The 13628-nt window shown below is 38.1% G+C and overlaps 1 long non-coding RNA gene across 1 annotated transcript; it reads right to left on the minus strand.

The window, feature by feature from the left end:
- Positions 1–378: 378 nt before the first annotated feature.
- Positions 379–13419, minus strand: LOC127390534 (uncharacterized). Its single transcript, XR_007890881.1, has 4 exons — positions 13250–13419; positions 11899–12008; positions 4188–4379; positions 379–1735 (listed from the first exon to the last, which is right to left on the minus strand). It is a non-coding gene; the product is annotated as an uncharacterized LOC127390534 (long non-coding RNA).
- Positions 13420–13628: the final 209 nt, after the last annotated feature.

Consider the following 13628-nt stretch of genomic DNA (forward strand, 5'->3'; position numbering starts at 1 on the left):
GAAACTCAGATCTAATTAGACTCTCATCACATGGCTTATTTGAGACTGAAAATCTGCTGGACTAATTGCAAAGTTTGCTTTATAGATTATTAGGCTAGTTTAACAGCCATAGTTCTAATGGTGTATGAACTATTGCTTTATGCACTTTGTTGTACAGATACTAATTGCTGTGGCTTTTGTGTAATATTTGTCTGTATTGCTACTATTTTTGCAAATGAGACCAGCCTCAGGTAGCCTTTTTAGCCAGTGATTTTTTTTTTTCATTTTGTGGAGGTTGTTTTTTTGTGTGTGTGTTTTGTTGTTTTTGTTGTTGTTACGGCTTTTTTGTGGTTTTGTTTTTGTGGGTTTTTTTTCAATGAATGCAAAATAAGTCAATCCGTTTTCCAAGTTAGAATTTATTTTCAGGTTCAGCAGCACCTAAATACCCAGACTGCTATTCATGCTTCATAACTATTGAAAAGCATTTAATTCAGTCCTTTAAAAATGGAAGCAGAACAGATTATATGCACAGTAGTATTTTGTACACTAAAGTGATTAATAAAAAATACTAGTAATTCTTCTTCTGGGAATGTCTCACATTTGTAAGGAGCTGCTGGATCTGGGAGATGAGTGCGAAGAACTTTTGTCTGTGTCACATCATGACAACTTCTTGGTGTTGACACTAAAATGACTAGGGCTAGCCACAGCCTCACACTGCACACAGCTACTGGGCAGCAGGGACATGCTTTCTTCCTTCACCAGTTTCTGGTACTTGGGATGGCATTTTTCATTGCAGAAGGCTCAACTGTGAATTCATTAAAAATTCTCTATAGCCTATAAAATCCCTGTCCTTATAATGAATTACAATGATATTTTTGTGCATTTGATCACATTTATTAATACAGCCATATCAACTAGTGAATCCACACTCCTACCAAAATCTAATGCCAGATGTTGCATTTGACTTTTAAAGAAGCCAAGAGAAGGAAAGAACATTTTCTTGGGAGTGGAAAGCGGCACTAGTAACAAATTTTGAGAAGACTAGAGGTAAAGGGAAGTGACTGGACAGAAGCACAATATGAAGCCCAGAATCAAACATCTTAATTTCTTAAGTAGGAAGGAAACTGCATTTCTGATTTTTAACACTCATTTGACCTCTTCCCTTATTCTAGCTTTGACATATTTTTTTCTTATTTTTTTTTCTGAAGCAATTGCTCTTCTTACCAAAATGTCCATGTAGTTTAGCTTTCTCTTCATTAAACACCAATCCGGCCAGGAGATAACCATCCAAACTGTTTTTGACCAGCCACCATTTTTCCCACATGCTTTCATGACTGACCATGACTCTGCAGTCTACTCACCTTCACCATCTTCTGTCATTTCCACTTCATGCTTTATTCATCTGCCCTGTTCCCTCTCTTCTCTTCCTTACCCTTAAATCTTTCTCTTTCTTCCCCCCATCTTCTATACATAGATCACTTTCAACAGCAGTTTCCTTTTATTTTGTGCAGCCTGAATTCTACTAGACAAGTCTTGGAGGTCTTCACTGTAAGCTTTCCTATTCTTCCTTTATTTCTCATACGGACATCTCCCATGTGCTCTGTCTTTAGTTTTCAGCAGGTTGTCTTTCATTTTCTTGTAAGCATTCCTCAGTAAAACTTTGCTTCTACCAGCTGATGTAAGTGAAATCCATCCCTTGAAAATTCCTCCCTTTCTGTATTTGTCCATTTGCAGTCCACACTGGTTCCTTCCTTCTCTGAAATCATGAGATGATTCATTTGCAGCTGGGACTTAGCAGGATTTTTCATATCATCACATATAATGTGTTAAGAATATACTTTACTCAGCTACAGAAGAAAAAAGAAACCTCCCACTCTGCCCAAATAAGAAAGCAAAAGATGGAATTGCGTGACATGGTCATAGCTTAAATATATATCGGTATACTTACCATTGGGTTGTTTTTTTCATGCTATTGTCAGTCTTATATTTAACATGTAAACTTAGCAACTATATGTTGTACTCATTAACACTGATGTATTTTTTCACCATTGATATTATTTTCTAAATCTGAAAACATAAAGGTTGAAGAATGCTTTGCTCTCTTTGGTAGTCAATAAGCTTGGATAATATGATTTTTTAAAAATACTTAATTATATTATATAAGTATATTTAACATTTGCACAGCCATCACTACTGTTAGAAGAGTTCATCTTCTTGTACAGCATTATATAATGTACATTTTCTGTTTCCTTAGAGATCATCTTATAATACAAATAACTAAATAAAAGCTCTTTCATATGGTTAAATTTATATTCAAGGAAGGAAGCATTGCTTGATAGTGGTCTTAATGCAATAGAATAATGGCTGTGCCCAATTGACAAGAATCTACAGGTTCTGTGGTACCTTGGGTCCCTTCTCAAACTAACCATTCTCATTTATTCCATAAACACAGTGTGAAACCAGTAATGGACCTTTTATGGGATCACCATAGGTTACTTAGAGAGTGCTTAAACTATTAAAGTCTCCACTGGGAGATGTCTGCCTTGTGATATCTTCCAAAGATACATAAAGTACATGTATGCTTTGTCCGTTACTTGTCTTTTTTATACAAGTAATAATATGAACAAAAGGAATTTATTAATAAAACAGGATGGCAATGCCTGAAAAGTTGTGGAGGTGAAGCATATCATCCTTCAGACCATAGATTTGTTACATTTCATGTTAACTTCATGTTGAACAGAGAAAAATACTCAGAACATATGGAAAAATTAAAGGTGATTAAGATAAAGCTATTCTGAAGATGGATTTTGGCATTCAATTATGTTGTTTCCATGGTAACTCCTGCATCACATAGCACCTGTGTACATGATGTGAAGGCATGTCTTAAAGTTACACAAATACTATGACAGGAAGGGCAAACTTCTCTGAATCTTTCATCAATGTGAAGTGAGTATTTTATTTCCATTACAAATACAGAATTTTCTGTAATTCACAGGGTACCTAAGGTGTGACATTGCAAATGAAGTATGATCCATAAGAGAAAACCACGTTGTGTTTAAAGACGAAATGAAAAAAAAAAAAAGGTTTTATGAGGAAGAAGGAGAGCAGTGGGTTAAAGGGACAGCTGGTGCATGCATGTTACCCGATATAGGAGTTCTGCTCTCTGTTACTATTTTGTTACTGCTGTGGTAAGGCAGCAAATGATAGCTACTAGTAATTCACTGAATGAGGCACGTGTGTCGTCCAGATGTATCCATGCCTTCAGCCTGCCTGTGAACTGACTGAAGAACAGAGTCTCTACAGAAAATCCCTTAGAACTCATCAGAGGTGAGGAGGCTGGCAGGATTCTACAGAAATTACTTTCAAATTTGCGTAATTTATCTAAGTATGTGTCAATGTTTTGACACCTTACAAGATTCTATAATGACACTATTGCTTCCTAACAAAATCTGTAAGATACATAAAAAATACAACAAAGTTATAACATTCCATTACCTTCTATGTGTTTACCTTTCTGGTGTCCTCTTTGCCCTTTTGCAATTCAGTCTTATAAAAATCTTCCATAAAACCACACAGATCCCTTCACTGAAAATATGCATTATTTTATTTTCAAGATTATGGAAAATACTACTATGAACAAGATCTCAGTAGCATTGCCAAAGTAACACATGCATATATACATATGCATTCACATACACACTTGTACAAATATAGAGTGGATGTGTGTATTGGAGGAGGTGATTAAAATTCAAATCTGAGCAGGTGATTTAAGCTGAAATCCTCCCCAGATTACAATTTTTCTCCTTGATTCAAATATGCTGGTTCTGAACTGAAAGTCTGTATAATATGTGGATTCTTAATAGTGAATGAATTCTTGCATCTCTGAGATAGACAGCAGACACAGAGCATTTCCAGACTATAACTTCATATGACACTAGATAAAAAGGCTTTTAGCTCTGGTGACTCCTAATTTTGCAGGGCCCTGTAAAGTCTCTAAAGACTGATCTGACTTGCACTTGTCTTCTTATTAACAGCTTGATCTGACCATACCACTTGCTGCCTATGCTATACATTTAACAAAATGTGCCAATACTTTCAAAAGCAAGTACCAAGATTACACATTATCTTTATGCATTTAACACTGGTTAAGAATAGGGAACATTCACAGTAGGCAGATAAATACATAGATGTATTATACTTTTACTTACCTATGTAATAACTTTCAGTTCTAGCATGATAATTTAATCTTCGTTCTGTTTTAGCTTGTTAGAAACACTCCCATTTGGCACAGAAACTTCCAGTTCTCTGCTGGAAACCAAATATTTTTCTTGCCAGGGGCAGACATTCTTCAGTCAAGTTCAACTAAGTGGCCCACAAGGGAGCTGCCTCTGTTGTCCAAGCTAGGAAGATACATTTATGAGCCAGCATCAGTAAATACAGAAGGCAAGCTACATCTGTCCTCCAGCACTTGAGGTCACTGAGTTATTCCAGAACCATTAGTCAGAAATTTAATGGAATTTCCCATTTCAATTATTGGAGCACATTAGACCATACCACAAGCCAAAATGCCGGATTCTTAATGCATTCCCACAAAAAAAAAAAAAAAAAAAAAAAAGGTAGAAGGGAAGGGGAAAAAAAAACAAACCCTGAAACCACGAATCAGGTTTTTCTGTCTGGCATCTCTTAGATATTTTTATAGTACAGATAGGTTCAGAGTACAGATAGGTTCAGAGAGACAAATTCTTTGAATATGAAAGATTGTGTGCCTTTTAATGAACTCTGCAGCCTACAATAAGCCATATAGTTTGTAGGAGCCAATGTCAGTCAGAGAATTTATTCATTGTCTAAAATAGGGGGCCGCAGCAGGGGCAAGGAGAGGTGCTGGGGAAGGCCCACGAGCAGGCAGGCCCCTGTAAGGGAAAGCTGACAAGACACCAGAAGGCAATTCCTGTGAGCAGGGAGAATGTGCTCCAGCCTCAAGGGTTAGCTGTGAACCCAGCCAGCAATGTGGTTGAGCAGGGATGAGGAAATAAAAGTAGAAAATGAGTACTTCTTTGCAGGGAGAGTGTGGTTTTATTCTGTGGCGCTACTTCCAGGGTACCACATAGAAATATGGTAGAGGTCATTTTAGCTAAGCAAACGTATAATTGATTATCCAGCCATTGCATGTCACTACACAGAAAATGAATACATTGCTCTGAGATCTAACATTTATGCAAATATAAGACCATCAGAGTTAAAAAAATGGAATTATATAACACTACAATCTATTATTGTAAATGACCTGTTGTAATTGTAGCTCTAGACAACAATGACAAATTACAGTCCTCATTTTGAGGATATGAGATGCATTACATAATGCAGATCTGTAGTGTTTAGAACCATTAATCATCATCTTCTAGCAGGACTGTTTGTGTTAATCCTGTTTACAAAATAAGAGACTTATTAAGACATACTATTTTAGGCTTTTCTTCTTCCAGAAAACATTCCTTAGAAGCAAACATTTGTAATCTGAATTTATGTTTAGCCTCAAAATAGAAAAAATAGCTCAGATGTAATCACAGCAAAGAAATGTTGACATCAGTGATAAAAAAGAATTAAGACCTGTTTCTATTTTTATCAAATACTTACCTGTTACTGTGTTAATTAGGAGCTAAATGTTGTTAAAAATTACAACATTGTGTTAATTGCTAGTTTTAAGATTGTACCTTGTGCAAAGAATTCAAGGACCACTGGATTTTTCTCAAAAAATTTATAAAATCCTCTTGGAAGGTATATAAAGTTTTTCAGGTTTTCTGTCAATTTTTTTCAAGGGAGATTCTCCCTTTCTTTACACAGAACATTGTCAAACATAGAGTACCAGATTTTACTGCTAACAATGGTATTTCTTAATATGAATGATACCAGGACATAAACATAATCACAGTCAAACTGATAGGAGTTTATAATAATGTATAATAAAAAATATTTTAAATTAAATCTGTTCCCTGTTGTTGAAAGATGCTTAGTGTCACGTTAGACCAGGAAATGTTTTTTTGATCCTGTAAAACTTTTTAAGGTTTTTTAAATGTTCTTCTTCTTTATTAAATGGTAATAAGCCCTTTCAGTTTTATGGATACACAGATAGTCGATGGCAGTGAGAGGAATTATCCCCGGATGTGAAAGATTCAGGTTCAGTCTGCAGGTCTGCCATTCCTCCCTGCCCCAGAAAACTGCTCCAACCAGCAGGAAACCATCCCTGCAGTGGTTTGTCTAAGCTAGAAATGGATTCTGACTTTTTGTATTTGTACATTTTGTTTAAATGTTGTGGGGTTTTTTTCCTTTAAATTCTCTACAACAAAGCCAACATCCCAAATAGAATTATCATTAGATCAAATCTATAGCAGTTTCTCTCACATTTAGCAGTCAAGTGACAAAGCTAAGATGAAGAAGAAAAAATCTCTGGCCCAACACCTAAATAAGGCAGAAGAGACTCCTGAATTTGCTGCTTATTTCCCAAGAGAGTTTCACAATCACAAGGCTATTACCTATTATATCTCTCACTCGCTTTGGGTTTTGCATTTCAGCACAAGTCCTGTTGAAGCACCTAGGTTCTTGCAAGTGCTTTACTATTTAGTGAATGAGTATTTTCCAGTAAAAAAAAAGGTTTAATTAAAGAATTCCCAGTCAGCTGCATTCCCAAGTCTTTTGCATTAATCTGTAAGGACAGTGAAACAGAAGAGATCTGAGACTATAACTAAGTGGAATACAGGATTTCTAGTTAGGAGGGAAAAAATACTTTTTGCTTTCAAATTGAATGGGAGTAAAAACTGCAGTGATTTTATTAATTTCCTTATAAAGTATTGATAGTTAATTAAAAATAAGGACTTTTACTTCTTAATAAAAATATGTTCCCCTGCCAAATTAGCTCAGAGTTGATGACAGACTGTAAATTCAACTTGTGGCCTCCCATGAAGCAGCTCTCTTTTCTGGTTAAGTGCTTAATTCTTATAACTGCTGTGATATTAGAAAAATTAATGGGCAAAATGTATGGAAATATAAAAGGCCAGACAGCTCTGCAACCAATATGTTTACAAATGAGAGCTGGAAAATCTTTCAGATAGAAGCTCTTCACTGAAATAAACTCTTTTGTAAGATCTCAGGCTCATGGCAGAAAAGCTGGTTTTGAGTAGCATCCGACCACTTGCTGCACTGGAATTAGGCTGTTAATTTTAATGAATGCCAGCTAATGTCATGTCAGTTAAGTTCAAAGTGACTATGTAAGTCTCTTCCTATTTGGTTGAAGAACAATACTGACACAAGGCAGATGTCTAACAAGCAAACTCTCCCCGTGCACTGAAAGAAAAGAATATCACACACTTAAGATTAAATTTCTTTTCTGGAAAGAACTGGCTTGGAAATACATTGTGAATTGTGGACATACCTGAAAAATCAATCCTCCTCAAATGGACTGAAATGGCACTCACTGCCTGTTTTCGCAATGCAGTTTCAAGTAACCTTGGGCATGCTTACATTAAGGATTTTTGCATTTATGCAAACATTAGGTAATTTGTTGCATCATTATGGTATTTGCTGATTGCAAACTTTTAAAAGTTATCTAAAAATACAGAAAGGTTACTCCACCAATGCATGAGATGAAAAACAAATTAGGTATTAACTTAGCCTGTGGCCACCTTTTATTCTTTATTTCTGCAGTAACTAACATAACAGGGCTCACCCCATGTGGGCCATGAATTTGCATTTCAGACTAAAATTAATATACAAAAAGAACCGTAAAGTAAGCTGATGCAAGCCAGTAGGGAATAATATTAGTTCATTTGTCAGCTAAGCAGATATATTTTTAATAGTCTTGCAAATTTGACCAAGGATATATAAAACAGGTACGTTTAGATAACATGAATTACTTGTAAAAGTTAAAAAATCACACAAAAGAATGTCAATAGGACAATTGAAGAAGAGCTTATGTGCTCTCCAAATTGTATTTTCATCAACTGTATACATTTCCAATAAACTAATTGTCATGTAGATTAGCTTCCCCAGAAAGATGACTTGGTTATCTCTTTAGAGCATCATAGCTACAATGGGATTACCATCTTGAATATATCCAGTAAAAAAATGTCAATGAAGTCGTTGTTCTTCCCTTTTTTCCCCAATTTTTGTCTAACAACATCACATCAACAGGTAGATCTGTGTGTCTTATGCTAAATTCAAGTAGATCTTCTCTCCTTTGCTAAGAAGTTATGGTATTTGCATTTTGTCACAAGGATCTGTCCTCTCCTGCAACTTCTCTGAGTCTGAACTCTGTAACTTTCTCAGTGCTCTAATCTCTGCACAGTTAATGCTTAACAGTCGTGAAGGAGAAGGTGGTTTCCTGGTTATCCTCACATACCTGACAGTGTATGCCCAGGAGCAGTGAAGCTTCACACCTGCCCTCAAATTCTGCAGCCTCTCCTGTGGCAGCTGTGCTCCTTCAGTCAAGCACAATGTCACTATTTTGGCAAATTTCTTGGAGTATTTCCTTCCCCTGCTGCTAATTTAAACTTCTTTGAATTTGCTCCAGGGACAAAGTAGGCTACAAGGGCATTAGATGGTGTGGGGGATAATAAAACTGCATTGTCACCTCCTTTTTTTTTTTTTTTTTTTTTGCCTTTTTTCTTTTTTACCAGCTCCATCTGCAGATCTCAAGACTCAGAACACATCTTCTGAGCAATATAGGGGATAGATGTTGTCATATTCCACATTATTCTGTGCCACTGATGGAGCAGCCATTTATAGCATCTCTTGGTGGAAAGCTAGCAGATATGGACATCTTCCAGTCACAGAATGTGCTGACCTCATGGAAAAAAAAATACTACAGTAAATCTGACAATTATAAAAAGAAATATCTTTCATTACAGATAATCAGCTAAAGGCATTTTAAACTTTTACTAGAAGTGTTAAAATAACCATTAAAGTAATTATTTTCAAACCGTATTTCCATGAATGCCATGATTTTAAGCATTCAGGATTTAAAGAAAATTAAGTGAACAAAACCAGACATTCTGTGAGCAGCAATACTACTTAAGTTGGTTCCTTGAGCTTTTGTGACTTACAACAGTGCCTAATAAGTTATGTTCACCACCTGAAGCTTTTCCATGGTTGGGGCACTCTTTGCTCTCCTATGTGGATTTTCTTGAGTCTAATAGGTGTAAGGTTCATACTGCAACATTTTTGTTAGCGAAAAGAGATTAAAAAACCCCAAACTGTTAGGGACAACACAGTATGCAAGGAGTACACCATTAAAACAAGGTTTTCTTTTTTTTCAGGTAGGTTGAAATTAGTCAATTCAATATACAGGCCAGAGTGAAAGGAGAGATGAAGAACTGTACATACAAACATATGGATTGCTCATATAAGCTTTATTTCCTTAGGAAGTCAGGATAAATCATTTCACTGATGAATATATAAACAGCAGTTGCTCATATCCTGCAGACTTTCAGGAAATAACTGAAATCTGCAAGTAAATTTAACTGAGTCTGTAGCAGACAAAATTTAGCTAGAAGATAAAGATGTAATTGCCTGAGTCTGCACACAAAGTCAAGCTGAAAGATAAATGGCAGTTTCGTTTTCCTGTTGACTGTTAAAGCAAATTAATTATCTGGGGTCGTGAATTTGTTTCCAGAAATAGGAATGTGAATTTCAGGATTTGAAAGGGTTTGTAGTAAGTAGAAAAGCAAAGTGACTTCTCAGATAGATTACCATCCAGCCATAATGCTTCTGGGCCAAATTTGCCCTTTTAAGGATCATTTCATGGAAGTGCCAAGTTTCTGCACAGTATTGCACTAGACAAGGGTAACATTATGTATTTGATAGTCTCACCCAGCTTTTTCCTAGGATACGGCTTTGGATGGAGTTTCCCATTACATAAAGTTGATTGTCCAGAACAAATATGATCATGCTGTAACCCTTACACGGTGCTCAGTCTCAAGACAATTTAGTTATTTAACTAATGTCCTTCAACAGCCATGGCGTGTAGTGCAGCAGGAATGATAGTTATTTCCTGCAGGGGGAGAATAAGGCTGTGGGTGATGCCCCCGCAGCAGCAGAAAGGGTGAAATATGGGAGATGGTGCTGTTCCCAGCAGCTGGGAGGGACAGCTGGACTGGGAAACTAGGAAGACTGGAAAGAACAGAAAACCAGCAGAAAAATAGCAGGCAACAAACGGGAAGTGAAGAAGAATAAAAATAAAATAGTTGAAGGCATCTGAGGAGACCAGCAGACCTGATGCTGACACTGGCAGGCAAAACTGTGAGGAATGCTGCGACTGACAGCTCGTGCTCACAGCAGTGCTCCATGGTGAATGGATTCTGGCCCACCAGACAGGACTGCTGTAGTGCAGCAGTAGCAGGTGCCAAAGAAAAGCCAAATGCTAATTTCTAGTAGTTTCAGAGCTACCCAGGCTGGCAGTTGTAGTATGCTATGTTCCACCACTGCCTGGTGCCACTCAGCTGTCAACTGTGTCTTGAAGTTCTTCTGCGAGAGCAGGCTAGCCTTGAGGAACAGAGGAGCTTTGCTTTCTGCTCTCCATATGGCAGCAATCTCTGTGTGCAACGGGCAGTGAGGATCCCTTATGAGAAACCGAAGCACAGGAACCTACCAGCATTAGCTGAGACCTGGAGCATCAATCTAGGGATTAGCTAGGTAGGTCTTTCTGGAACTTTTCAAATCAAAGCATAAGGAATGTGTCCTTGAAAACACAGAAACAAAACATAAGGACTACAAGTTTGGAATCATTGTATTAGACAAGAGCTAAAAATCAGAGTACTGAAGAAATTATACTACTGTGAGAGTCTTCCATGGGTGCAGAAAGCCCCAGAAATCCTACAGCTTAGAAGACAGAATGGATCCGGAAGGAAAAAGGAAACAGAAGGGCCAATGGATTGATAACACATGGAATACAAAGAGGGAAAGGATGGAGTTAGAGATGTGTCAAACAACTCTACACAGGGGAAAAGCGAGAAGAAATTAGAAGAGCAGAAAAAGGATGTTACAGAGATCTGGCATGGGTAAGGACAGAAGAGAAGGAGAAGATTTAAAAGTCTTAACTCCATCTGAGAAGTGTACAGCAAAACATAAATCCATGTTTTTAATCAGCTTTTTTCCTGTCACTTGAAAACTAAAGAAACCTATGCAAGCAATTAGCTTCAGGTAGATCACAGGACAGCTGTAATATTCCTTTATTCTGTCACAGGTGATGAAACAGTTTCATTAGTATGTCATGATAAGCAGCACTCAGAGACACAACCCCACTGAAGCTGGTGTAGCTACTCATTTGACTATACAATATAAATTAACATTAGCAGAATTAGAAATTTGACAGTATCTCTAACTGCCTAAAAAAAAGTAAATACTGAAGACTACAGGTAGATAAATATGTTCATGTTTGCTTTTCAAATGATGCTGAAAAAAAAGCTTATTTGTATTTTGGTTTATATTCTACTACACAATCCCATCCACTCTGAACAGCACAACAAAGAACAATTTTTGAAGCAGGTTCCTATTTTTATCAAAGCCTCTCACATGCTCCAATAAGCCATGAAACATAAAGGGGGGCACTTGAATACAGCAGACTGTTGGCATGCCTGAGTTTTATCTAATCTGGAGAGTACACATGGTGTTACTAAAGGGAATGACCAAGACACAGCCCCAGGAACTGTGTTTCTTGGTTTGCTTGATCTGGGCACCACAACACAGAGGAACTAGATGAAAACACCCTTGCACAATAGCCCTTAGTGAGGATCTTTCTGACTATTTCCAAGGTTGCAAAAATGAGAACGTGGCAAACTCAGGCAGGAAAACTGCAGCATCGGCAAAGTCACAAGGTCCCAATGTCCTGGATGTCCTAGGATTTCGGTCACAAAACAAATGGTAAGAACTTACTGTATGGCTGTGTTTTAGTTCTGGTTCTCACAGTAGACTCTCTGTATGGTATTTTTGTACAGTATTTTTCTCTTAAACTTCCACTGCATGAAATGTGCTCCCAAACATGTCTATGAAAAAAAAAAGGTTTATGAAGTATTAAAGCCACCACCGAGCATAAAAGAAAGCGACCCCATCAATTCCCTAAATTTACCTAGCTTTTCTCCTAATAAATACAGGATGCCATTATTTTGCTGTGCTTTTGCATGGGTTAAGTTCTCGTGCTGTATCAAACCCTTTCACTGCAATAAAAGTGCAGGCATTTATATTCCTAAGAAGGGTCAGTCTTGTCTTCTACATACCAAAAAAGGATAACAAGCAAAAACTTCAAAACACAAAACTTTAAAAATATTTTCATTCCTACACCAGTGTGTCCAAAGACGTAAAGAATGATCTGTATGAGCAATAATATACATATTCTTTCAGCTAAGGCTCCTGGTGGATAGTAACTGAGCTCAAGGACCAGCTAATAACTTTTCATTGGTATGTATGAAACTAGTTGGTATTTCTGTTTTGGCAGAATCAACTACATGGCTAATGATGGAGTGAGTAAGGCAAGTGACCACTTTGGCGCAGCCTTTTTTTTTTTTTTTTTTGTGAAGTTTAGTTATTGTTAAACTTTTTTTTTTTTTCCATTTATAGTGACACAGGAATTTAAAAAAAATAAAACTGCTTAGCTATGCCCTATGCATTCAAGACATAGCTAATGTCTTCATACGTGCTGCAGACAAAAATTATGCTTCACTTCCCAAAATTCATCCTGAGCTAACACCTCACAATATATGAACTTAAAGCATGAGAAAGAATGCCATTTTCCATTGATCCTGACACTCAGAAACATCCCACACAGGTTTCATTCAGCCTTGGCTTAAGCAAACACTTTCTTTCCTTGCTTGAATGCCTATGGCACAGATGAATGCACGAAAAACAAATAAAAAGCACCACAAAAAGCGAGCCTGTTCTGCTACCCCAATTCTTATGCTCCTGTACCCGAGACCACGCAATCCCTTCCTTCCCCACTCAAAAAACACACCCGGATAAAAGCATCAATCCAGTATTAGGGCAATAAATATGAGATCGTTGTAAAACGGTGATGCAGTAAACTATTCGGCGGGTTGAAACTGCATGAAAAGCCCCAAACATTTAAAAACAAATTACAATAAGAAGCATTGTAACCGGATCGCAACCACGACTATCTGGCTGCTGGTTTTTTTTCGTTTGTTTGTTTTGTTTTCGGTTTTTCCCCGGCTCCGAACAGCAGCCCCGCAGCCCCCTCGGGTCAGTCACGAGGATGCACAGAAATTTGGGTCACTTCATTAGTTCTGCCACTTCTCGGGCGTTTTACGCACTATTACCACGTGTGAGCCCTGACGAGCAGCAGATAAACCAACAAACGCGTCGAGTCTGATAAAAAAGCCGCAAGGTTTTCCCTGCTGGCCGGCAGAGAGCGGGCTGAACGGGGCTGCCGGAGGAACACCGCGCTCACCCTGCCCGGGGCAGCCGCCGCCGGGACGCGGCACTAAGGGGCGGGGCGGGGCGGGGCGGGGCAGAACCGCCGCCCGTCCGCCCGCCCGGCGCGGAGCGGGGCCCAGCGGAACGCCCCGGGGCGGCGCGGCGCCGCAGGGCATGGCGGCCCCTGTAGTTTCCCGCCGCCCGTCCGCGCACAGACTACATTTCCCGTGAGGCCGCGG

This window comes from Apus apus, chromosome 1, assembly GCF_020740795.1.
Source record: "Apus apus isolate bApuApu2 chromosome 1, bApuApu2.pri.cur, whole genome shotgun sequence".
Classification (NCBI taxonomy): domain Eukaryota; kingdom Metazoa; phylum Chordata; class Aves; order Apodiformes; family Apodidae; genus Apus; species Apus apus.